The sequence below is a fragment of the Canis lupus genome, chromosome X, assembly GCF_011100685.1.
Source record: "Canis lupus familiaris isolate Mischka breed German Shepherd chromosome X, alternate assembly UU_Cfam_GSD_1.0, whole genome shotgun sequence".
NCBI classification, from domain to species: Eukaryota; Metazoa; Chordata; class Mammalia; order Carnivora; family Canidae; genus Canis; species Canis lupus.
Genome location: NC_049260.1, coordinates 26,893,321 through 26,920,122, shown reverse-complemented (window position 1 = coordinate 26,920,122; position 26,802 = coordinate 26,893,321). Strand labels below are relative to the sequence as shown.

The 26,802-nt window shown below is 38.0% G+C and overlaps 1 protein-coding gene and 1 pseudogene across 1 annotated transcript in view; one reads left to right on the top strand and one right to left on the bottom strand.

Annotated features, from left to right (window-relative positions):
* The window catches only part of DMD (dystrophin), a 2,084,073-nt gene that overhangs the window by 1,619,928 nt on the left and 437,343 nt on the right, over positions 1-26,802 (top strand).
* On the bottom strand, positions 15,440-16,073 carry LOC102151145 (annotated as a pseudogene).

Here is a 26,802-nt window from a genome sequence, read left to right as displayed (position 1 = left end):
GCATAAACTGTTACTGGGTGACTTTAGGTACAATTGTAATTTTTAGTAATCCTGAGAGAAGATGCAATGTCTTCTTAAATGTCACAAGTGTGATTATTCAAAATTCTGTGTGATTGGTCCCCTGCAAGTCGTCCTGACGTCATTTTTCCTAGGGGAATTTTGTTCCAATATTTATAGCAGCTGCAGCCATAACTATTTCTGTCTTATTCCAGTCGTAGGTATTACTCTATTATTCACATACCTATATTGTGGTCTAAAGAATAAGCAGACTTCATATTCTAGAGGAAGCACCAGAGGAAATGAAAGGATGTTTGATGTGGATCTGTATATTCCACATTATCTTTGGTGGGTTCTCGGAATTAGCTGAGTAATGCCTTACTTAAAGAAGGAAGGTCAGCTGATATCTCTTGCTGCTCCATGTTCCATGTCGTGAGTGTTATTCCTGTAGAAGAGGAGTAGAGAGTGGGAAGAAAATGAAATCTGTCAATACTGTGAATATATAAATAATAAAAGTGGCAGTGGGACTGATTAATTCTGAATCATCTTTATAAAATGACTGGAGTCGTGAAAATGCTCAGTCTGCACAGCTGATTGGGAAATGTATGCAATCTGTTGATCAGAATTCATTTGTGGATGCTCTCTTCTAGAGATTGATATACCAGAGGTCTTAAAAACATTTTGGACCCCATGAAAAAGGAAAACAGCAGACCTGGGAGATTGCAATTTAAAATGGAAGGAAGTGTTTTCCCACCTTGGCCACAACTTGCAAGCAAATAATTGATACAAATAAGTCAAAATGTAGTTTAGTTTCACAGAATAGTTTTGGAAATATTCTGAAACACTAATTTCAGAATACTGCCAATCAATATATACTTGTCATTTGGTGAGAAAATAAAAAGCTAAATTCTTGGATCATTAAGTAGAAAATTTAGCAAAAATAAGTGAAAGCTGTAGGTTTAGTTTGATGATCCTATGAAGAAAAATATATTCACCATTGTTTGGTCTTTTCATCTTAGGTAGTATATACATATGATTTTATTTTTATAACTAAAGCAACCATGTTGTGTTTTTATAGGTATTTTAACAATAGAAGTCCTCTGAGCTAACTCAATAATAATCAATCTGCATTTTGTGTTATTTATTTCTTTGTGATGTAACCAAAACTATGACAGAAACTTAATTAGTAAGATCAACTTACAAACCTGTGTCATTCACAAAATTGTGTTTTGAGAGTTCTTAATTTAAGTATTATTATGTTCCTTAAACCATGCTACATTGTTTTTTGTTTTGTTTAATGCATAGGATTTAAAATTTTGTTTTTTGAAGTTTTTTCTTTTAAAACCACATCATCAACATCCATTCTTTGCTGCTCCATTCAGCTGGTAAAATAAGTAAAATACCTAATCTGTTTCTAAGGATTTGTTTCTTATCTATGGTGTAAAGTTAAGACTAACCTATGGTATGTATTTTCTAAATAATATTAGGGTACTTAAATTACCTATGCCTGGGATTACCATATTCATTGCTCAATTCATGATCTCAAGTGACCCATCCAATGCAGATATATTTTTAAATGACTCATTTAGAGGGATCCCTGAGTGGCTCAGTCAGTTAAGTGTCTGACTTGGGCTCAGGTCATGATCCCTTGGTCCTGGGATTGAGCCCCTCTTCAGGCTCCCTGCTTCTCCTTCTATCCCTCTCCCTTGCTTGTGCTCGTTCTCACATTCTCTCTTTCTCTCTCTCTCAAATAAGTAAAATCTTCTTTTAAAAAAAATGATTAATTTAGAGCAAGAAATACAGATATTTTCATGTACTAGGCTATTGGGAAAACCTAGCAAATGATTCTATTTTTCAATCTCACAAAATATTATCCATCCATATCTAAAAACTTAAAATTGAACTTAGTATTCTACTTTTTTGTGTGTCTAGAAAAAAAACATCTCCTTGTAAAAATCAATTAAGATATGAATTTTCAAATTAAAAAAATTGTGATTTACCATCATTGTGTTACCATTTATTTTGGGAGTCTAACAATAGTTTTTCTTAGGTTATTGGTACATTTCATGTTCTTTGAATTCAATGTGTGTATTTAAGTGTGGATGGTAATTTGAGCTTGCTAAAATCTCAAATTAATGGAAATGATGGGGAGTATATGACAACTTTAGTGATTCTTATGAAGACCATGCTTTACTGAAGGATATAAGCCTAGCAGGGCATGGTCAGAGAAAGAGTCAAGGTCCGGACACCTGGGTATCTCAGTGGTTAAGTGTCCACCTTTGGCTCAGGGCCTGATCCTGGGGTCCTGGGATCGAGTCCCATATTGGGCTCCTCACAGGGACCCTGCCTCTCCCTCTGCCTGTGTCTCTGCCTCTCTCTCTGCGTCTCTCATGATAAATAAATAAAATCTTTAAAAAGAAAGAAAGAATCAAGGTCTGGTCAGCCATCTCTCCCCAAGGGTTACAAGCTGCTATTCAAGTTTAAACTTTTCCAAACCTGCACAAAAGGGCCTAAGACCCTTTGGCTGAGGTTATCCTTATCATTTCCTTGGTTTGGGCTACCAAGATTTGTACTTTTACTCATTTCTGAATCAGACTTATTAAATATAGTCTAAACAAAGCATTCTGCTTTACTATTTTAACTAACCTTAATATTAATATATACCCAAAATAACTTAAGCAATTATAAAAAGCAGTTTTAGGCTTCTCATATAAATGCGTCCCTTAGAAGTAACCTCTTGGAAAGTACCTAAAGTGAAACTTTTATTAATGACTGTACATTACCCCACCTATAGCCACCAGAGTCTGACAAGAACCAGAAGTGATGATGCCTAGTGGGTCTTGGTTTCTGAACTTGATTGTTTTTCCTGTATGGCCTTTTTAATTGCATTATTTGTCACTGGTCAAAGTTACAACTGGTGAGCTCTTTAAGTATTGAACTTCAAAGAAAAAAATAAATGCATACCAATTCTTTTTTTAATCTTTAGTATTTAAAATTCATATACCCAATTGGTACTTAAAGGGAAAATATGCTGAGGAACAGTTTGATTGTAAGACTGTATAGAATATACATCTTCCATCCTATTGAAACAACTCCCTGGACAAGGAGAAAAATTCTTGCACTCCTGACTTGGGCATAAATATGATGATAGCTGCCAGTCATTTGGTTTTGTTTTGAACATTAATTATATGTGCTTTTTCTTGAAGCTTGGAAATATAATATCAATAGATCATAGAATTAGAGGACTGAAAGTGAAATTTTAGAAATCATTGAATCACCTTATCAAATGAGGACAGTTAAGCCCATAAGATACTCATTTTAAAGCACATCATTCTACAACTTTACAATATCGAGTTGTCCAGTCTAGGACTGTGGTACATCCTTCATTTATTTAGATCTGCCTAAATGTCCAACGACAACACATTAGATTTGTATGTGTAGGGGCTTTGTACATCTTTAGTCTGATTTCTTTCCAGGCATTTAATATTTATTAGTACCTTTATTGAGGTAAAATCAACATATGATAAACACAATATTTAAAGTATACAATTTGATAAGGTTAGCATATGTATGTATACCCTGAAACCATCACTACAATCAAGTTAATATTCGTATACATCACCTCACCAAAACATAATACTTTGTTTCAAGAAATTACCTTAGAGATTCCTCACTTGATCTCCTAGACTCTTCCCATATTTCTGCTAGGAAGCTGTCATTTAAAGTCAGAGACTACGTTAGAAGCAGAGGAAACAGTCGGAGAGGCACATGGAATTGGAACTCTATCCGCAAAAACTTTTAAATTCTCTTCACATTAGTTATGGTGATTGGAGGTGAAATGTACCTTTCACCCATTAGCAGTAATCCTATGTAAAAAAGGAACCTGTAGATGACAAAACAATAGGAGACAGCCAGTTTCACCACACTTGAAAAACATAACTGATAGAAATGCCAAAAGACACCTTATCACTTCCTTGGCCCTTTCTAGATAAGAGGACTTATTCCATCTCTGTACAAGAACGTTTATTTGAGTATCCAGTTTTGTTTTAAACTTGAGTTAAGCATTTTGGAGGTATTCCAAAGACCACAGGATTCATAGTCATTACCATATCACAGCAGGCCTCTTTCAAATATTGCAATCTAGAACTGTCTCTTTGAAAACCTAGAAATGCAACCTAGTGAGTTAAACTTGACTAGTATTTTGCATTTTTATTTCTATTACTGGGCTTTGACCAATTGTTGCTACCTAATCTTGGTACCAGGCATGAGTATGAACTTTATAAGAATTTGATAATTTTGAATCATTTGGTCTTTTCTTCTTTTACTTGATGAATATCAAGTCAGCAGAATTTTCCTGGGTTGTACTGCCTATAAGCCACATTTTTATTTATAGTGTGTATCAGTTCATTTTGGTACATAACAACCAAAAAACTATGGCTAATAACAACACCTACATATTTAGTGATGGGTCTGTAGTTCTGTGGGGTTTGACCAGTATTGGCTAGGTGGGGCTTGGCTCTGCTTATCTTTGGGTTGCAGATCTGGTTTGAGTCTGCCCCATCTTATTCTGAGACTAAGCCTTCAAATCTCTGCTCTTAGCCCATTTGCTTCTATTCCACTGGCTAAAGCATATCACGTGGCCAAGCCCAAAGTCAAGGAATAGAGAAATGCTTTCCAACTACATAAGGTCAAGGCAGGGGTGTGTATGTATGATTTGACTAGGGATGCGGAAGAATTGAGGCCAATAATACAATTTGCTGTTAGTCAATTGGAGACAAACTCAACAAGTTAGTCAAGTGGGAAGGCTGATTAATATTTATGGACCTTAAAACCCATAGAAAAGAAACCAGGATCCCTCTAACTCTGCCTGAATTTCCTAGCCCAGTCTTTCAAGTTATACTGAAGCCTAGAAACATCCATCAGGCAGGAACGAATGGTTCCTTCTTCAGGATTCAGCATGTGAAATATGCAGCATCTCATTATAACGGTAGCCAAACAGCCATTTTCTTCAATTTAGGAATACAAATGCCGATGTGTTAATTTTCAATTAAGAGTTCTAAACTTATTATCTGCTTGGCAGCTCTTCTTTCTGACAGCCATTCCATCTGACTATTAATGTTGACTTTTGACCTAAATTTGAAAAGAACACCCAAAATTCAAGGGCCATGATAGTCATAATTTTTCTAACCTGTATGTCTCTGGTTAAGAAAAGAAAAATAAAAAAAAAAAATAAAAAAAAAAGAAAAGAAAAATTATAAAAAAAAAGAAAAAAGAAAAGAAAAATTATATAAGTACTCTTTTTGACCAATACAAGCATGTGAAGAAAATTACTTCCTTTGATGAGCAGAAATGATAGAAGCTTCAAAGGTACCTTAAAAAAAAAACTAGAAAAACGCAACCAGTGAATTGACCTAAAACAAAACAGAAACAAATAAACAAAGCACTGGTCAGCATCTCCCTGAGAAGGGTGATATCTGCAAATGATAGAGATCATGGAAGCATGTTGAATTATAGGTCATGAATGTGAAGGTCAAGGCATGAAATCTTTCTTGATGCAGTAGTGGTAAGTGCTTGGCAGGGCATTGTTGTTAAAAGACATCAAAAGTGAAACAAACAACAGTAATGTTAAAAAGCTGATGTGTAAACTTCATCTAAGGCAAAACAATCCATTCCTATAAAATAGTATAGAATTTTTCTTTATATATGGACCTGAAGTATATTAAAATAAGTCAGTTTGTACCCATTGACACCTAAATTGAAGATTTTCATTGGAGAAAGAGCCCCAAAATCATCATTCCACACTGCTTTGATGCTTTTGTTCTGTTTATGAATCACTACCAGTCTCAATAGAAAGAAATTGATAATATTTTTATCCAAATCAGGTGGGTAATTGCTTCCCAAGATATGTTTGTGGCATAGGTGTCACTTCCAAAATATAATATTAAGAATGGTATTTGAGCAAATATATTTAATATCATCTCTTTTTTTCCTTTTTGCCCTAAAAATACCTATTTGTTTGTAGAGCACATTGTGAAGTGATTTTGATAAAAATGTCTTACGGGGAATTGCTTACAAAGCTCTCCTAAGTTTGAAAAGACACAGAAGAAAATTTGTAGCTGTAGCTCACCCCCAACTAGAAATGGTAATTGCAGGGCTAATTTTACATTGCTCATTCAGAATGAAGTCATGTTCCCTGTCCCTTTACAGAGCTGAACTCTTCCTAATCAACTCCAGACTAGGGAAACCTAGAGGTGGCCAGTGATCTTGGACAGGTGGATAATGAAATATGGAGGCTACGTCTAGGATCAGCCATATGAACACTGTCTGAGTCTGATAACTGAGTGTAATTACCTATGCATCAATGTCGTATATCGTTAAATGCATTAAACATTTATTTACAGCGTAATTATTATACAGATGATACAGCACAGCCACATCAATCCAGTTGTCAAGTTAGGCCATGTCAGCTGGTTCTGTGGTGGGAAATCAGTATAAACACAATCTTAAATGTCCATATTTCATGCTGACTAATGATAACCAACCTCTGTATGATACTTCGAGTTTACTAACCATCTCCCCATCCATTGACCCAAGTACTACAGTAACTGCGTGGAAGGTTGAATCCTTGTCCTATTACATGGTCTTGTTTGCTGCCCCTTTGTGTTTGTGTCTCAGCCAGGGCCCCAACAGGAAACAGATGGCACATTAGAATTAGGGTGATTTGAGTGTTGATCTACACTTGCCACATACAGAGGAGTGGGCAGAGCATGGGAAAGTCATGGAAGGTAGCACATGGCCCCCAGGCTAGCAGCAGCAGAGCTGTCATTTCTTCTAGGCCTGAAAAGATGAAGGAGGAGGAGAGGTTTCTAAAAATGAAGAGAAAGAGAGATCATGTAGATCTTACTGCCTTGGTGGAACAGTGACCTTCTTTTCAGGGCTAAAACTGAGGCTTCAACTGACAGCCAGGGAAAGAGACCAAAGCAATCAATATTCTGACCTCAATCTCTTCCTAGTTCTCTCTGTTAGTCAAACCCAACCAGAAAACTAAAAGGCATAGGAGCCCACGGAGGTAATCCTACAAGTCAGCCCCTTGCACAGTGGAGAAAGGGGAGGAAGTGAACCTAGAGAACATGGCTGACACATATGATTTTATGCATTTTTTTCTGTATGATACAAAAAAAATCCAGAGAAATGTAGTAAGAGATCTATTTTATTAATCATCTCAGTGACCTAATAATACTCTTTTTTGAATATTTAGCTCTCCTGAATTGGTTCAGAAATGTACCTCCCCTGCTATAATTTCTATTTATATTCATTAATATATTAATATTCATCTATCAATGGAGTACCCACTGTCTGCTAGTTCGTTACTGTGCTAGTTTGCAAAACAGAGAATAAACCCGATTTCAAGGACTTACACTGTAGTACAGAAAAAAAATGACCATATTTGACTGTGAAATTTTAAGAAATACACTACATGAGACATACTAATGAGTTAATAAGATCCTGCAGAAATTGTTTATTATGAACCCATAGTATTTTCAGTATTGCACTGAACAGAGATCATTGTCCTTAAACAAGTTAAAATCAGAATCAAATCCCTGCAAAATAACTCACTCCTAAACTTTAAGCTTCTTGAATGTTTCTTTTTTTTAATTCCAGTATAGTGAACATACAGTGTTATATTAGTCTCACTAAAAGGCAGCCTACTGAATGGGAGAAGAACTTTGCAAATGACATATCAGGTAAAGGCTTAGTGCCTAAAATATATAAAGAACTCATATAACTTAACATCCAAAAATCAAATAATCCGATTAAAAATGGGCAGAAGACATGGACAGACATTTCTCCAAAGAAGACATCCAGATGGCCAACAGACACATGAAAAGATGCTTAAGGTCACTGATAATCAGGGTAATGCGAATCAAAACCACAATGAGATATCACCTCACACCTGTCAGAATGGCTAAAATCAACAACATAAGAAAGAACAAGTGTTGACAAGGATGCAGAGAAAAAGGAACCCCTGTGTACTGTTGGTGGGAATACAAACTGGTATAGCCACTATAACAGTATGGAAAACAATATGAAGTTTCCTCAAATATTAAAAGGAGAACTACCCTATGATCCAGTAATCACACTACTGGGTATTTACCCAAAAAAATACAGAAACAATAATTCAAAGAGAGACATGCACCCCTGTTTATTATAGTACCATTATTTACAATAGCTAAATTATGGAAGCTAAATTATGGAAGCAACCCAAGTGTTTATCCATTGATATATATATATATATCACCATATATATGTATCAATATATATCATATATTACCATTTGCAATGACACAGATGAAGCTAGAGAGTATAATGCTAAGCAAAATCAGTCGGTCAGATAAAGACAAATACCCTATGATTTCACTCATGGAATTTAAGAAACAAACAAACAAAAAAAAACGGGGCTTCCTGAATATCTCTGTTATTTTTTAAATACCCCTCTCATTTCATAGTGTCAAAGCAATGTATACACAATAATAGTTTGTTGAATGAATCAAACAAAACTAAATAGGTTTTCATCAGAACCATAGTTTATGCCATGCCTATAAATAAGCAAGAAATAAGTTTGGCTTAGGGGTTTAAATATCTTATATCTAAATAATTCCTTGTATTTCCTTCTTAAGCAATATTCAGTCCTTCAAAAAGTATTTATTGAGTATCTAATATGTACTTAATACTGTGCCAGGTGCTATGAAGGATGCCAAGGTAATAGAATGAACTTCTAATTCTTCAGAGTTCCAATTAAATAACGTAAAGTTAAATCAATTTGGGAAGGGAATATTATGCCTTTGAGACTCTAGGTTTCTCTTGATTACAAAGTATTAAACATTTCAAGTAACTAAACAGATTAAGGAGAATTCAAGGATGCATCTCACTAGTAAATTTGGATTAGTCTGGCAAATTTAAGACCTTAAATGGAACTTTTTAATAATTAGAAGACAGAGAAAATTATAATTACAGCATTTGTAGAATCTATGTTTATCTCTCAACTTTCTTAATCCTTTTCTAAGTGTATCTGATGATCAGGTTTTATAATTCAAGAAAATATTTCTATACATTCTACAAATCTCTTCTTTTAAGAACCTCTTTAATTTCTTATTTTGTTAAAAGTCAAAAGCCTCCACAAAACTGAGACCAAAGTCAGTGAAAGACTATAGCAATAAAAATAACCTGTGATTTTCTCTCTTGCATAACATCTGCTTTTTACATTCCTTTCATGTTGAACTTTATATGCATTTATTATAAAAAACTTTATTGACAGTTAAATCCTATTTTTAAAAGGAATTCTTTTTTCCCCTGAGTGATAATAGTTTTCTTTTCATAGGGTTCACTGGTTGCAGATACTTTGTAGCTACATTTCACACTAGGGAAAGTGTAATTTCTGAGCACCTGCATATGATTCCTAGTTCCTGAGATGTAATTTGCTTAATAGTAATATATGCTGTGACATTGGTACAGAGACATTTTCCTTATTCCACTGTATTATTTTCAGTTTCATTTGGCAGTTGTTAAAGAAAATCATTAAATGTTTTTATAAATTGTATTTCCTGTTTAACTAGGAGGGTGTGGGATCTCTATTCAGTAAAGCCCTGGGCTCGGGATCCCCGGGTGGCGCAGCGGGTTAACGCCTGTCTTTGGCCCAGGGCGCGATCCTGGAGACCCGGGATCGAATCCCACATCAGGCTCCCGGTGCATGGAGCCTGCTTCTCCCTCTGCCTATGTCTCTGCCTCTCTCTCTCTCTCTCTCTCTCTCTCTCTCTGTGTGTGTGTGACTATCATAAATAAATAAAAATTAAAAAAAAAAAAGCCCTGGGCTCTTCAAAGCAAGCAATTCAAAATCAACTGAGTAGTTCTACCAAAAAGTCTAATATTAAAGGACATATGTACACATTTGAATAGGCCAGTATCTCTCATTACTTTAATGATTTCTTGTGTGCAACAGCCACTTGTATAGTGCTTATGACTGTCAATATGTCAATATCATCTCATCTTTTCTTGGGAAGTTTTGCCTGCGCACTTGTTGGAGTCCCTCTTAGCCCTTGAAAGGAAAGTTAAATCCAACAGAATGATGAAAGTTGGTTGGAAGAATGAGAGAAAACATGAACCAAGTGTATCTTCTATCAGACTGAACCAAAACCCTTCTGATATGTTATGTGATATTAATAGATCACATTTCATGACACTACCAGATATCAGAAATAAAATGGTCATGTGGAGGTATTGGGAATACTGCTATTTTTAGTGTTCTATTAGTATGCTATTTAGTATTCCCAATACTAAAAATAGCAGTACTCCTAAAATGCCTTTCCTATTTGTCTTCACCTTTATGCATTCTACTACTCCTCAAGGCCTATCTCAAATTCCTCTTCCATTGAACAGTCTACATGGATTTCAAGCCAATGTCGAGTCCTCTTGTTTGTGAATTCTTTGTGCACAGCTGAATTAGAAAACCAGTAATTGGAAACCATAAGAGTATTTTAACCAAGAAGCAGTGAGGGAAGAGTTTCAGCAAATAGCCAATCTAAAGTATCCCACTCCTGTGGACTCCATAGCGATTGTAGTTGGTGATTAAATCTTGTCTTTCCTACTGATTATAAACTCCAAGACATATTCTTACATTCCCTAGGGTGCCTAGCTGAGTTCACAGCATGCATGTAGTTGGTATTTGTCGATTTATCAATTAACCAATCTTAACAGTTTATTGAAACTTTGAGGTTTTAAATAAAAATATTTCTCTCCACCCCTCAGTGTCATCCCTGTTATTATTTTTCATGGCACCCTGATAATCTCTTTTATTGCATTTTCTACTGACTGAAATTATTTTATTTATATATTTGTTTTCTTGGTTATTATCTATCACCTTCACTCGACTGTAAGTGCTGCAAAGGCAGAACTGTATATCCCCAGCATCTACACAGTACTTACCATATAGTAGGATCTCAATATTTGCCGAATGAATGAATGATTGACTTGAAGATAGTACTTTTTTATGAACTATATTTTTCTCTAGGTTGTTTTACATCTATTTTCTCCCAAATAAGAGAGAAAGAGAGAGAGAGAGATCCTTCAGGCAAAGGGCTAGAGATTATGCATCTTCTTTGTTCTTTCCACAGTGCTCTGTATCAAGGTTTCTCTTACCATAAGTAAGAATTTCCTGGAGAGCTTGTTAACACTGGGAGTACTTGGTCCAATCCCCAAACATGGTGATCATTCGGTCCCTGGCAGTGACTCTGCTGCTGATGTGTACAGCGTGCTTTGAGTAGGACCATTCTAGGTTATTAGATGTATGGACATATGCTCAGTGGAGGGATCTGTGCTTACTTGCTTGCTAAGTAATGAACATTCTTACTGAGTCGTAGATCTTTGAAACTTGTAAGGACCTTTGCTATCATCGAGTCTATTGATGGCAAATATCTGATCCACACACCATAGTGCTCATCCCCACTTAGCCTGTGGCCTCAGAATCCTCCAGCTCTCACCATCACCATCACTCCAGGTAAAACTCTTTCTTCTTGATTCAGTCTCATCCTACCCAATAAAGATGAAACCCAGAGGTTTCTGAGAGTCTGAGTCTCTTGACAAAGATCCTACAACTGAGGTCTTCTCAATCCTTGGTCAGCTTTTAGCATCAGGATAGAAATTTCCAAAGATATACTGAAGTGGATTTCTATCAAAATTTGAGTGTTCATAATGTGCTATACAGAGAATTTTATTCCAACAACATGAACTTTCCATATGCCTTATTCATCATTCCTTGAAATTTTTCCCAAGTAGGTTTATATCAGTAAAAGTTAAATTACATCCAAGCCCTCTTTATGGAAATCTAGAGTAGCTTACTAAAATACACAGCAAAGTTTTTGTTGTTTCTTAGCTGGTTTTAATTACGTATGTTTCATTTTAGTAATGCATCGTTTCCACTTCATCAATATTATGTTATGTTAGCAGTAAGTACAAAATAATTGAGAACAAACTATGACAAATTGAACTAAGCCAAACGAGAAGAAGAAGAAGAAGAAAGCAAAAACACTTATGATCTGAGTTTTTCCCAGTCCTTGAAACTTTGAGAATATCTGTCTTTATTAACTTTTGCTTTTTGCTGATGGTTTCTCTCATTTTATTATAGCTCATAGCATTGTAAATTAATTTAACATGAAAGATAAAAATGTTGCTCTTGAAATGTTTCTCATTAAATTATGGAAAAATATTACAATAAATAAAGGAAAGGAATGCCTCTAGTACCAGCTTCTGTTTGCTCAATTATTGCAGTACCAAAAGTGAATTATTACACAGTTAACTCAGAGGCAATATTATTGCCATTATGTTATAAAATAGATGAGTTGCAATCTTCAAAAAAAAAAAAAGAAGGTACAGCATAGGTCCTTTGAAAGTGAAATACCTTTTTTCTTGTGCTTCACTTAAATGCATACTGACCCTGGTTTTTTAGGAGTTCTTGCTAATGATGGGCCCAACTTTATATTAAGAACTGCAAAGTAAATTTCAGCCAATTACCTCATTCAGGGGAGTCATTAAATGGAGGTACCTCTGAAATTTTGGAAGGCATGTACTGCCAATTAGCTGAAATACTACTCAATGTCCTTTCTATGGTTACAATCTTTCTAGTGTATTTTTAATTGAAGACAACCTCTACAGAGAAGGTGAGAAGTTGCTACTTGACGGTACTTGTTAGGATAGGATCACAGATGTGGAAGACATCCATCTGTATCCCTCCGCAGCTCACAAAGAATGGTACTTAATTCATCCAGAGCATACAGGGAAGGAGGATTAAAGATTATTTACGAGCCAGAACAGTTTCTGGAAAGTAAAAAAAAAAAAAAAAAGAGAGAGAGAGAGAGAGAAAAGAAAAAAGTAGAAACTGTTCCTGGTCCCTCAACTAGATAGGCTTTTTTTTCCTTATGGAATTCAATGCATTCATGTTTTAAAATCCTATGGAACAAACTTATATGAGCATGCATCTAAATATTCTAGGTGAGCTTTTAACAATTAGGCAGATATTTGAATAATTCATCTCTCCTAAAATGTAAATCATTAAAGGACATAATCACCTACTAAATGCAAGACTCTGTAGAATGCCCTGGGAAGTATAGCAATTGATCCAACCCAAATCCTACCTCTAGAACTTACATGATAAGGTACAAATAAACAATTCCAATGCAGTGGAGAAATCGCACATCCCACCAAAGAAGAGCTGATGAGAGTATTCCAAAAATTTGTTTAGTTTGGGAAATGTATCAGAAATCTATTGGAAAAGTTTCAGGTTACATTAAAATGCCCAGTTAATAAACTATCAAGACTATCATAGGATTTAAAGGGAAGATTGATTTTCAAAATCTTTAGGATTCTGTTTTATAAAACACATTAAGTATCCAAACAGTAGTTTCTGATGATTCAGAAAGAGTCACAGGCTGTTGCCTCACATCAGAATAACTTACATATGTATTAATGAAACCTGTATTATAGACATGCAGAGGACTTGACTCTTCTGAGTCAGAAGTCAAAAGGGCTGTGTCTAAATTGTTGAGACTGCATTAGTTAGAGGGTATAACTCTGAGCTAGTTTGTCTACTGCAGTGATTCTTAAAGGGCGGGGCAGTTTTGCCCTTCAGGAGGCATGTGGCAATGTCTGGAAGCACTTTCTTTTAAGCACCTTTTTTTAAAAAAAGATTTTATTTATTTGAGAGATGGAAAGCACAAGCAGGAAGAGGGGTAGAAGGAGAGAGAAAGGGAGAAGCAGGCTCACCCACTAAGCACAGAGCCCTACGCAAGACCCACTCCCAGGACACTGAGATCACGACCTGACCTGAGCCAAAATCAGAGGCTTAACCGTCTAAGCCACCCAAGCACCCCTGTAGCACGGGGTGCTACAGGGGGTTTAATGGTCACGGCTGAAGTGTAGTGGATAGAGGCCAGGTATGTTGCTAAATATCCTACAATGCACAGGATAGCCCTCCACAACAAAGAATTATCTAATCCAAAATGTCACTAATAACTGCAGCTGGAAAAAACCTGGTCTAATGTTGAATTTACTCACCTTTCCTGAATTTTGGCCCTCTTCCGGAGTAACCTAAATGCCCAAGAAATTAAAAAATCATTTAGTCATTTTTGCATGCTGTAAGATAATGAAGTGATTTTAATTATTTAGTATAATTTTTTTTATAAAACATTGATAACATATTGTTTAATTAGTCAAACTATCATAGCTTATATTAGTGTATTATTTGAGATTTCATAACATTCATTTACTGAACTTTGTAATAGTATTCATTATATGAAGACAAATGTTTTGCTTTTTTCATTTTAACAGTGATTCTTAACTCTAATAGGAAAAATGTATAAATTAATAATATATTTTAAATTACGTGCTGGGTTTAGTGACAAAATATACATGAAAATGTAGACTGAAATGTAACTGTTATGTAAGGTCAGAGAAAGAACTTCTACTTTTATGACTGGATATTTGTATTCTTGCCAACTCCCCAGCCCCCTAAACTTTAGCTAATTTGATTTTTGTTTGTTTCTAAACTGTGAGATAACAGTTGACATTTTCAAGCATATCTTGGAAAGATACATTTTGAGCAACAGTTAGGCACCATTTCAGTCTGAGATTTTTTTTGTCTTTACAAAACTGGAATATTTTATATAATGAAAAAAATTAAAATGTACAAGATGTGTCATTCGCACACAGCTAGTGCAGTTGGCATCCTGGAGAAGGTGGGGCCCAAGGTGTGGTTATCAAAGGGAGTAAATAAATAAAAATCCATCCACCCAGAATGGGGTAGGAGTAAGCTTAGGAGCATGAGGTCTGCAGCTGTTCCCCCAACAACCCCTGTCCCTACTGTCACAACCCATTACTTGGGACAGTCCTCAGCACCCTATCCCAAGAGTGGGTTATGAGACAAAATGTAGAAGAACCTTGCCTTACCCCTGAGAGATTCCCTCCCACAGAATGTAGCGGTGTGTGGGTCATGCACATCAATCTGGTCTCATGCTTAAATCTTTACACTCTGGCATGGGAAAAAATTATTATTACATCTCCTTCTTTGAAAGGAAAACAATTTCCCTGTCCAGGCCACTTTCAAAAGCTGGAGATCTGGGGGCAGAGATTCAGATAAAGCACACAGCAGGGAGGGATTGCCCCCAGAACCCTCAGGAGCAATTTGGATAGAGCATGCTTGGAGTTCATGTGCCTCACCCCTTCCCCCCTACCCTGCAAAGAGGGAAGATGGGGTGATGCTGGGGACCCCAGCCTGAGACACACGGCAGAGCCAACTGCCCCCTACCCACCCTGTCCCCACTTTCTCCACTCTGCTGATTGATGCCTGTTCCTTAAAACTTCCTGATCACAAAGGCTAGCCCCCACCCACTGTAGCTCAATTCTGGGCCTGCGGGAGCAGGGCAGGCCTATGGATCTCTTCTTCCTTCTCCTCCCCAAAGTAGGCTGCCTTTCCCTGTGAGCTGGGGATCTGCTGGGCCATCAGTGGACATGAAGCCACCCTATGGCTACTGCTCCAGCAGAAGTGGCACTTTTTGGGCTGGGGTGGCTATGTGGAACCCTTGGCATGGTGATCTAGACCTCCACACTTGTAGCACCCCCCCACACCGAGATCTGCACTTCTTGTTCTTCCCTTTGGGCCATCTCACTCCCAATACAAAACACCCCAGAAGGGCCAGTGACCCAGGTAGATTATAGGTGCTTAGCTGACTTCTTATAAGTGAATTCTACTGCCTCACCCTCCTTCAGGCTCTGGAAGTCTTCCAGGTGCAGCCGGCTCTGGTGCACAAAGACCTCCACGGGAGGAGAGTATGTCCTCCAAGCACGACCCAGGTGTGGGCAGGTGGTCAAGGACAGGAAGCTGAACCCTATGCGCACTTTGAACCACTTACAGACACCAGCATTATATAACAGCTGTAGCTCTTCTGCTGCCCTGGGCAGCGATGTCCCCTTGCCTCCTCTGGCACCTTGGTGCAGACACTTGTAAACTGCTGCTTTGACACAGAGCCCATGGTCATTGCCTGAGCCCCAGGCCCCGGGCCCCAAGTCAGGTGGCTGCTGGCCCCAGAGAAGTTTGGAGGCAGAGGGGTGGCTCGAAGAAGAGGCTGCTACATCTTCCCCAGCACCCATTCTGAGATTTTTATTTAACTGATGGGCTGTGGTGTCTGGGCATCAGAATTCTTAAAAGCTCAGGTAACTCAAATGCACAGCCAGCTTTGAGAACCTCCCATCCCACTTGGAAGACTGCATAGGTAGACATCCCAGGCTCACATCCCTCTCCAGCTGTTTACCAGCAATCTTTCTGACCCTAGACAAATTACTTAGACCATATGCCACAATTTCCTCATCTGTAAAATGGGGGCAATTTATAAATCAGTTTCTACTGAAGAGCATCTTGAGGAAAACATGCCGAATTATTATTTGTAGCTTTTTCAGTAACTTTCTCTATTTCAACATCAGTGTTACTGATGTGTCCTGTCTTTAACCAATGTTCCAAAAATGGATATAGGTTGTAAGGACAAAAACAATCAGACAATTGTAACAGTCAAGATTCACTTGGCAGCTAACAATGTTGAATAATTAAAGCAACTGGGGAACCGAGTCATGTGCACACCTCTTTGATCCTTCCTGCCGCTTATTTAGCATCGTTATTTCATTATATATAATTAAATTACATGCCTGTGGACACACATGAAGTTTTTCAAGAATAGACATTACTACCTTCACTAATATGAACACCAAGAACATTTTTTGCAAACCCCTGGGGAATTTCATGAAAATCAGTTTGGAAAGGGTTCTGCCCAAAATCGTTAGAGATGTGATCACAGATAGACTTAGTCAACAAAGAGTGATGAGGAGAATTAAGAAAACACCAGCTGGACATGTACAAACGAAGCTAAACCACTATAACTACATAATCGTAGTGAGAGAAGAGCTTTGGGCGATCTTTTCAGGAAGCTCAGTCAAAATGATTGCATTTATAAGGCAAATATTTATTTTGGTGGGTAGAAGATCTCTCATGATTCCATCACCTCTTTGTGGGTGTGTGGTATTTTTCAAAGTTACTCTTTATTTACAAATTATCTCTGAAAATTAACTTTATTATTAAACTTTATTGTCAAACTCACTGTCCCTAATATTTATTTGACAGTATTAATACCACCTCATGGAGTATACTGGAATGTACTTGCATTTTAGGTGTCTACCATATGCCAGGTCCTGGACTAGTCATTGATAATTCAGAGATGAGTAAGACTTGGGTTAACTTCAGTTGTGTTGTCAGGAAACTCTCATGTGCATTGGGAAAAGAGAAGGGAAACTGAGTAAGAGAAGTGTGCACAAGGCATATGCCTTAGCAGAATATGAAGTGGTTAACTGCCCAGTGGGATCCAGCAAGGCTCCTTAGATGAGGGGGTATCAGAGTCGGGTTTTAAAGGCTGAGTGGAAATTCACTCGTTGATATAAACTCCCTAAGAGGAATTACTTCAGTAGAACTTGCCATAAGCCCAGAAATAAATGGTGTGCGAAATCAGTACCATCTGTCAATTTACTCAATCTACTTTGCTCTCACCTTCAGAAAAAAAAATTCAGAAATATAAGAAATTTGAATCTATTTTGCTATCTCCAAAAATGAGTTAATTTGAGGAGGAAATTGAATATAATGGAAGAGAATCTCCCCTGGGGGGAAATACTGTTTATTGTTTGCTTGCATCTAATTATTTTCTGTCAAAAATATATTATACATAAACTTGATGATGAAAAAAATCAGATTTCTATATTGGTAATGCCGTTTATTTTATAGTATATTAACCACAAAATGCTTATTGTGGTAACTTTCACAAACTTAAATGAATAAAGTGCAAAAATAATTTATATCATATTACACTGTAGTAGATTTTTTAAACCAACCCAAAATAGCACTTGGTGAAATAGAGACCCTTGATTCCAAACACCTCCACCACAGGCTTTGTCTCCGATTGTCGTCAAGTCAGAGAAAATTATCTAATAAATTATTGACTTACAAAATGAAAACTAGAGTGTCCTTGTTTTCTTCATTTTTGTAGAGCAGCTCTGGCCAATGGAAATATAATGTGACTTAAAATCTTCTAGTTGCTCTACTAAAGAAAGTAAACATGAAGAGATCAAGTCAATTGTAATAGTGTTTTATGTAATCTAATATACCTAAAAGATTATCATTTTAACATGTAATCATTATAAAAGTTATTAATGAAATATATTTTTCCCATATGTTTTACTCTCACAACACATCTCCGTTCAGACTAGCCCCATTTCGAGTGCTCAGTAGCCATATGTGGCCTATGATTACCATATTAAAAAGAACAGTTCTAGAGATTTCCATTAATCCAAAAGGAAAAGGACTTTCAGACGTTCACTGATAAGTAATTCTTCACTGCTAGCCTTGGGAGCATTTCCAAATGTAGTCTACAGATTTTAAATATTCTATCTTACCATCTCTGAGGGCTTCAGTTTTAATGCCATACTATTCTTAAAAAATGTCAGATATTCTTTTTTATGGAATACTCTGAAAGAGCAATTAGAAGTTTATGATGCACATAATGCAAAATACAGGTCATTTTCCAAGCCTGTTTTAGAAGCACGAAAACCATAGTCATTTATCACCTGTGAGAATAGTGTCTCAACTATGTCTTTGTTTGGGTATTGGCAATATTGCGAGAACTTTGTGATAAGAAAACAGTCTTTAAGAACAAGATTAAGAAGCAGATACCAGACTAAAATTGATAACTAGAAAGAAAAACTTTTCTTAAGTGGAAATCTGGTTTAGTCTATCCATGGAGATACATTAGAGAAACAGCAGTCAGAAAATTTTTGTCACATCTGTTAAGTTACTGAAAGTTACTTGACTCTTAGTCACTTTTTTTTATAAATTTATTTTTTTATTGGTGTTCAATTTGCCAACATATAGAATAACACCCAGTGCTCATCTCATCAAGTACCCCCCTCAGTGCCCGTCACCCAGTCACCCCCAGCCCCACCCCCCGCCCACCTCCCTTTCTTCCACCCCTAGTTCGTTTCCCAGAGTTAGGAACCTGAGAGACTCCTGACTCTTAGTGACTTAACCAGAAAGTGTCCTTGTGGCTAGAGTCCTTCTTGATTAGTTAAACCTAACTAACTCTATGAGGCCATTGGACCTTTTTTGCATTGAATGAATCATTTGCAGGCATTCAAAGTAAAACTGAAGTATCAACACTGTTTCCACTGTTTGGAAAACAGCTACTAATGAGCAATCAGAAACCTGACCTCCACAGGACTTGTGAATTGTGAATCAGCAAAATAAACTCGATTATTCATTTGCTAAGCATGTATCAATTATCAGGTGCCTTCCAATGTATAACAGGGTTTTTTTTCCCCAAAAGTTAGTTTATAATTCAGATGTTTGGGATTTGGAATAAATTTACCACGGGGGAAGCATTATAAATTATAATTAATTTCCTAAGCTATCTAATTTAATTTTTAATACGCCTGCATGCGTTACTTGTCATTTATAATAATTCTCTCCCCAAGTGATCACTTCCCACTAGAGTAATGAAAGTAGAGTATTATTACATGGTACATGGTTGGATACTTTTACAAATTTTAATAATTTAGTATTTATTTAATGTGTTTTAGAAAAATGTAGTGAGTACCATAAACAGTTGATTTTAAGATATCATTGCTCAGAATGAGACGAAGTCAAACAAAATGGGTCAATATAAGTCTACTTAGAGAAAAACGTCAGATAATTGAGTAGACAAACATACCATTCATGCTAAAAGTTATTTGTGAAGCTGATTACAGTTATTTGACTTGTGGACAATGCCTTCAGACTTTTGATTAACAATGCCAGGAACTTATTTCCATCCCCTGATGCCTCTTCTTCTCACCTGGGGTTCCTTCCTCCTCTAACTCCTCCCTGCTTTCCTTTTCTGATTTTAACAAGGATAGCATCTCCAGAAAGGAGGGAAGAAGGCAGGAAGTGGGATGAAATGTGACCTTTGAAATGGCAAAATAGCTCAGCCTTGAGGGGTTAGGGAAGTCTTCCCAGACATCTAGAAGATGAATTTCTTCGGTCGGCTAAGCCAGGCAGTATGCTATGCACACTCTGAAGTCATAGGAAAGTGATTTTGAGCCAATCGCACCTTGGTAAAGTTGTGGCCTGGATGGGAAGAGATGAAGCTGGAAAGCCAGCAAGTATCAGAAAGTGTTTTTCAGTTTTTCCTTGGGTAGCAGTGGTCAACCACTTAAGTTTGTTTGTTTGTTAAGGAGAGGTCTAACTTCATATAAAATGAAAATTGGATTGAGGTGAAAGGGTCGAGAACTCTGAAACAAAATAGCCTTCGCTAGAGTATTGATGAAAGTTATATGGGACACAGTGGCCAAAGTGGTGGAGAGATGTGAATTGATTCCCAGGTTTGGTGGTGGTGATGGTGGTGGTTGTTATTTGGAGTTAGACTTTGCTGTATTATGTAATGGATTAGTGTAAAGGGTTAAGGGGAAGGAAGAAGCCGAGGTTTCTGGTTGGACAGCTGGAGGAGGAGGCATTTGCTGTAGTAGAGAACCCAAGCCTTAGAGTTTGTTAGGAGGGGCAGAGTAAGTTTGAATTGTACCTGGGATTTAATTTACAGAGGTGACTGAGTGATGGCGTAGACAAGTCATTGCCATGAAAGAAGTTTTATTACTCACAGTTCCCAGGAGAAGGGGACGTGCAACACTTTACAGGACTACAAGGGGAAGTACTGGGGTCACTCAGGAGGCAGAAAGAGCAAAGGAGAAAGCATGGTTTCTCCTCTATTGTGGTGTCCCTGGGAAAGAATGGATGGGGCAGGGTAGGCAAGTTTGGGCAAGTTTAGGACTGGATAGTTTGAATGATTTCAGCAGGCTCAGGGCTATAGAGTGTCTAGTTCTTCAGTACCTGGCCCTGGAAATACTGGCTTGGCCTGTGAGAGTTAAATAAAGGAGGTGGTTGGGGATATGCTTTGGATTTGTTAGTTTGCAAATGAAAGCCACACTCACATTTGCTGTCTGTTGGAATTTGTTAGGCTTGGGAGAGGGGTGGTCCCTCCCTGGCGGACAAGACCCTCAAGATGTCAAAGCATGATAAAATAGAGAAAATAAAAACCATGTTGAATACCCAGGGTAGTAGTTACATATGCCTTAGGACAGCAGCTCTCCACACAAGCTCCACTGGAATCTCTTGGAAGGCTTGTTAACATGCAGATGACAGAGCCTCGGCCCCTGAGTTTGATTCTGGAGGTCTGGGGCAGGCACAGAGAGTTTGCATTTTTAAAAAGTTCTGTGTTGCTGCTGCTACTGCTGCTGCTGCTAGTGGTGAGGGACCAACTTTAAGAACAGATTTATGGCAGCCCGGGTGGCTCAGTGGTTTAGCGCCGCCTTCAGCCCAGGGTGTGATCCTGGAGATCCTGGATCGAGTCCCACGTCAGGCTCCCTGCATGGATCCTGCTTCTCCCTCTACCTGTGTCTCTGCTTCTCTCTCTGTGTGTCTCTCATGAGTAAATAAATAAAATCTTAAAAAAAAAGAACATAGATTTAGGGGGCACCTGGGTGGCTCAATAGGTTAAGCATTTGACTCTTGATTTTGGTTCAGGTCATGATCTCTGGGATAGGGGATCATGGGATCGAGCCCTGCATTGGGATCTGTGCTGGGTATGGAACCTGCTTGAGATTCTCTCTCCCTCTGCCTCTGTCCCTCTTCCCCCTCACTCTTGCTGTCTCTCTCTCTCTAAGAAAAAATGAAGAAGAAAAAGAACAATAGCAACAACAACACTAATTTAGGACATGTACGGTTTGAGGGATTTCCAAAAGGAGCATATATTTAGGGAATATTCCTGGGCAATTGACTATGTGGCTTGGAAAAATCAGCATAGACTCTTATGCTAGAAATAAAGATTTAGGAGATCATCATATCAAAACAATAATTGACATTTTGGGAATGCCTCCAGGGCAGGGCTATGTCTATGTACCAAAAAAAGTAAAAAAGACTAAAGCCCAAACTTCACTGACCCTTTAGAATAGAGGACAGGGAGGAAACCACAAAGGAGGCCCAGGAGCTGGGGAGCCAAGGAGAGAAGACATTCAGAGCCAACATGAGACACGCTTCTGGATGATTGGACTGGCTTTGCCAGCATGCATTAACTGCCCCATAATTAAATATAGTTATAAATATGTGTTTTAATAAACAATTAAAGTAATGCAACTGATTTTTTAAATAAAAAGTTTTGCGTGTCAGTTAGAATCCTAAATAGTTGCCCTATTAGAATTATTTCTGGGAGGTTGTTAACCATTCTGACCATCTTGGTACTCCTTTTTTCAGGGGCTTTTCAGTGCTGTGGTTTCTTCATTTTAATGTTTTCAGTGCTAGCAAATTTTCCTATTTTTGATGGTGGATTTGATTTTTTGCTTCGTTCTTAAAACCTCTTCTAGTGGAACGCCTGGCTGGCTCAGTCAGTGGAGCGTGCAATTCTTGATCTCAGGGTTGTAAGTTCAAGCCCCATGTTGGATGTAGAGATTACTTAAAAATAAAAATCTTTTTAAAACAAGATTTAAATTTAAACCTCTTTTGGTTTATTAAATAAATAAATAAATGGATAAATAAATAAATAAATAAATAAATAAATAAATAAACAAACGACAGCCCTTAGATGCAATCGATTCTTTTTTTTAAGATTTTATTTATTTATTCATGACACACAGAGAGAGGCAGAGGGAGAAGCAGCCTCCCTGCAGAGAGCCTGATGTGGGACTCAGTCCCAGGACCCTGGAATCATGCCCTGAGCCAAAGGCAGCCGCTCAACCACTGAGCCACACAGGCACCCCACAATCGATTCTTTAAAAAATTAGATACCAGTAGAATTTCTTATGTTATTGAAAACTCTTTAAAGGCAGTTTCAAAGGAGGAGTTTAATTCTTAAATTGTAACATGACTCACTACATTAAAGGACAATATTCCTTTGAATGAGTACATTCTTGGTCAATTTGTTTTCAGTGTCCCTTTACCCAATAGTCATCTCAGATAGATGCATATATACAGATCTTAGTTTCTCAGAATGCCTCTGAGGAATGCCTTGATTCAGACTTTCTTGATTCTGAGATTCTTGGTACATGGGCAGTCTGCCCCAACAACCTGGTCAGCCTGTCTCTGGAGAAGCTCTGAGTCCTATTCAAAAGATTCCCCCCAACTCCTCTGTTATCAAGAAAGCAGACAGGAATCATCAGGGGAGGATTTTCAGAGGGTAACATTTTCATGTAAGATATTTCTCTCACGTCAGAAATTAGTTTACTAAATGCGAGGTGTTCCCTTCTCATTACAAGAAGCCTGTCATATTAATAATATAAATGCATGTGGCAGTTGTGTCAGAGATAAATCACCCCCTCAAACTAGTGCAAAGAAAGAAGAGTTCTGAGAGTTAGCACATACGTAGCTTCTCAAAGTAGACTATTTCAACCATGATGCACTTTTTTCAGGTTCCCTTCATTTTCAGTCATGTTTTTACGTTGTACCCCATTGTATATGTATTTTACATAGTCCATGTCCTGAGATTGATCCTCTGGCTCTTGAATTTGACCTTTTCTGATGAACAGAAAACCTGGTTTCGTTTATTCCCCCAGCATAGCTGTGTTCGAGAAATAATCAGTTATAGGCCATGAATTCATTTTATGCAAAACTTGAACACACATCATAACTACTTAAGGACTTGTTAAGTCGCAGATTGAAGGATACCACCACCAAAGTTTCAGATTCAGTTAGGGCTGGGTTGGGGACTAATCATTTGTATTTTTATCACATTCCCAGGGAATGCTGTTGTTGCTGGTCGAGGGCCACCCTCAGTGAACGACTATTTAAAATATCATTTAAAAATTTTAGTCCAAAAGCAAGTTGTATTGGGAAAAGGAGAAAAAGAGAGGAGAGAAAGAAGGAAAGAAGAGAGAAAGAGGAAAAAAAAGGAAGAAAAAAGAAAAAAAGAAGAAAAAGAGAAAGAAAAAGAAAGGAAAAAAGGGGTGGGGGAAGGAAACAAATAAAAAAGCAAAGCAAAACAAAACAAAACAAAACAACAAAAAAAAAAAAGAAAAAAAAGAACCACGAGGGAGTATCTTCTGATTCTGTGTACTTTAAGTCCCTTGGCTTCCCCTGGAAATTGTCCGTCTAGCTGGTCTTCTGGGGGAGGGGCCTGTTGTGCTGATTTTCAGGTGTTAGCACTTGGGGGAGCTGCTCTGCCCCCCGCCTGGTGCAGGGCTCAGTGGGGGTTGTTTACCCCGTGAGGCCCCAGGAGGAACAACCCCAGTGGGTTGCTGCAGCTCTGGAAACCTGGATTCAGCTCCCGCAGGAACTACTCGGTCTGCAGGGCCTGGAGGCTCCGGGGCGGGGCCGCTGATCTGCTCATCTCGGGGCAGGAGCGTCCTTGCTGTCCTGGGCCCAGCAGACTCTCCTACATAATGGGACCTAAAGAGTTATTTTGGTTTAATTTGGTCAGTGGTTTCTTGTAGACAATTAGCACCAGCAAGACTGAGGTTCACTTTATGTTCATGGTAGTCATAAGAAATACTTTGGGAAAAGCTTGATTGGTTTTGGAGGTAGGGAGGAGCAGGGAGGAAGAAATTTTTTTTTAAAAAAAGGCTAAATATTAAGTTCATTGTGTGAAGAAAGAAAGAAATGGAGTAACTAGAAATTTTTTAGATTGGTTCAGCAAGGCAGGTCTATCATAGTTGGAAAGATATAAAAATTCCTAACATGGGGTGATTTCCACAAAACGTGCACAGGAGACTAGGGATCATGGCCTCCCCTTCAGATGCAATCTCCTCTTCACTCTTGCTACTTCTGTTTGAGTGTCTGCTTGTCCTTCCCTTGGCTGACAGGTTCCCACCCCCTAGAGTGTACATTCTCATTGGGAAAACAGCCGATAAATACGTGATTCATGCTTATTTTTTTACAAAATCTCTCTGGCTGCTGTGTGAATAGTAGGATATGGAAAGGATGGGAGGATAACCCTGTTCTGAAGTTTGTCTCCTCCAAACTTTGTTCCATCAGAATTCCCTTCCACCATAACTTTGAAGCCACCTTCCAGCTGATTCTTTGCTGTCATTTACCCTTTATTGCCCTTCTTCTTAGCTAATGAACACATTTCTCAACCTCAACAATGCTCGTCTCCCACCCTCTTCCAGTGTCACCACTCCTCTTTCCATTCCGAGGCCAGTCTCTGTGAGACAGTAGCATGGCTGGCTACATCCCCTTCTTTACCCACAATTCCATTTCAACCCATGCTCTTTGGTTATTACTCCTACTTGCCAGGCAAACTACTTTCACTAAGAAAATCAATGTCCTCCCCCTTGCTCAACTCACCTGACTCACCTTCTCTGTGTAATTCTTTCCTTCTTTGGTTCCTTGACATTCTCTTACTCAGGTTTTCAAATCCGACCTATCTCCTATTTTTTGGTCTCTCTTGCAGATGATTCGTGTTATGCCCCTTCCATAATTGCAGGTGCTCCCCAGACCCCATCCTCAGCCCTTCCTCCTTTTCTATCCCATGCCCTTTCTAGCATCATGTCTTCATCAGAAGCGCCACTTAGTATCTATAAGCAGATGAGTCCCAAATTATTATCTGCTTCCTGCATCTTTCTCTTGGGGGCCGTTCCATATTTTATATCCCCCAATGAACCTCTGTATTTAGGGCACAGGACTTTACTTACTGCTAAACACAAGTAGGGTGTACTGGCTAGTGTCTTCTCTGATTGGTTGAGCTTTTGCTATAGCAGATGTTAAATATTCTGAGACTTATTCCTGTCCACAGTCATTTCAAAAACAGCATGTCCCAAACTGAAATTCCTAGCAAATGTGGACATTCACTTCTATTCCCTGTTTCAGAAAATGATACCATCATTTACCAATTTTCTAAGCCAGAAGCCTCAGGGTCCAGCCTGACATCTCTCTTTTGTATACATCTCCTTAAACATGAAATGTTGCTGACTCTATGTCCTAAAATCTCTCTTGATGCAGAGTTTTCTTTCTCTGTGAATATTCCATATGTTGGGATTTTATTACTGTGCAATTAAACACACCTGATTCAAATCTTGTAGCCTTATGTAGACTTCTTAATATTTTTCTAGCCTCTTTTCCTCCTAAAATTTCTGTGTTGGCTAGATGAAAGAAGTAAATGAGATTATTCACTTGTCTAATATTGCCTTTGTTACCTCTGCTTTTGATGTCATATCCATGAAATTAGTGCCAAGGACCAACATCATAAAGCTTTTCCCCTATATCCTTCTACGAGTTTTATAGTTTAAGGTCTTAAATGTAAATCTTTAATCCATTTTGAGTTGATTTTTTTAATAAATTTATTTTTTATTGGGGTTCAATTTGCCAACATATAGAATAACACCCCAGTGCTCATCCCATCAAGTGCCCCCCTCAGTTCCCATCACCCAGTCACCCCCACCCCCACCCACCTCCCTTTCCACCACCCCTAGTTCGTTTCCCAGAGTTAGGAGTCTCTCATGTTCTTTCTCCCTCTCTGATATTTCCCACTCATTTTCTCTTTTCCCTTTATTCCCTTTCACTATTTTTTATATTCCCCAAATGAATGAGACCATATAATGTTTGTCCTTCTCCAATTGACTTATTTCACTCAGCATAATACCCTCCAGTTCCATCCACGTTGAAGCAAATGGTGGGTATTTGTCGTTTCTAATGGCTGAGTAATATTCCATTGT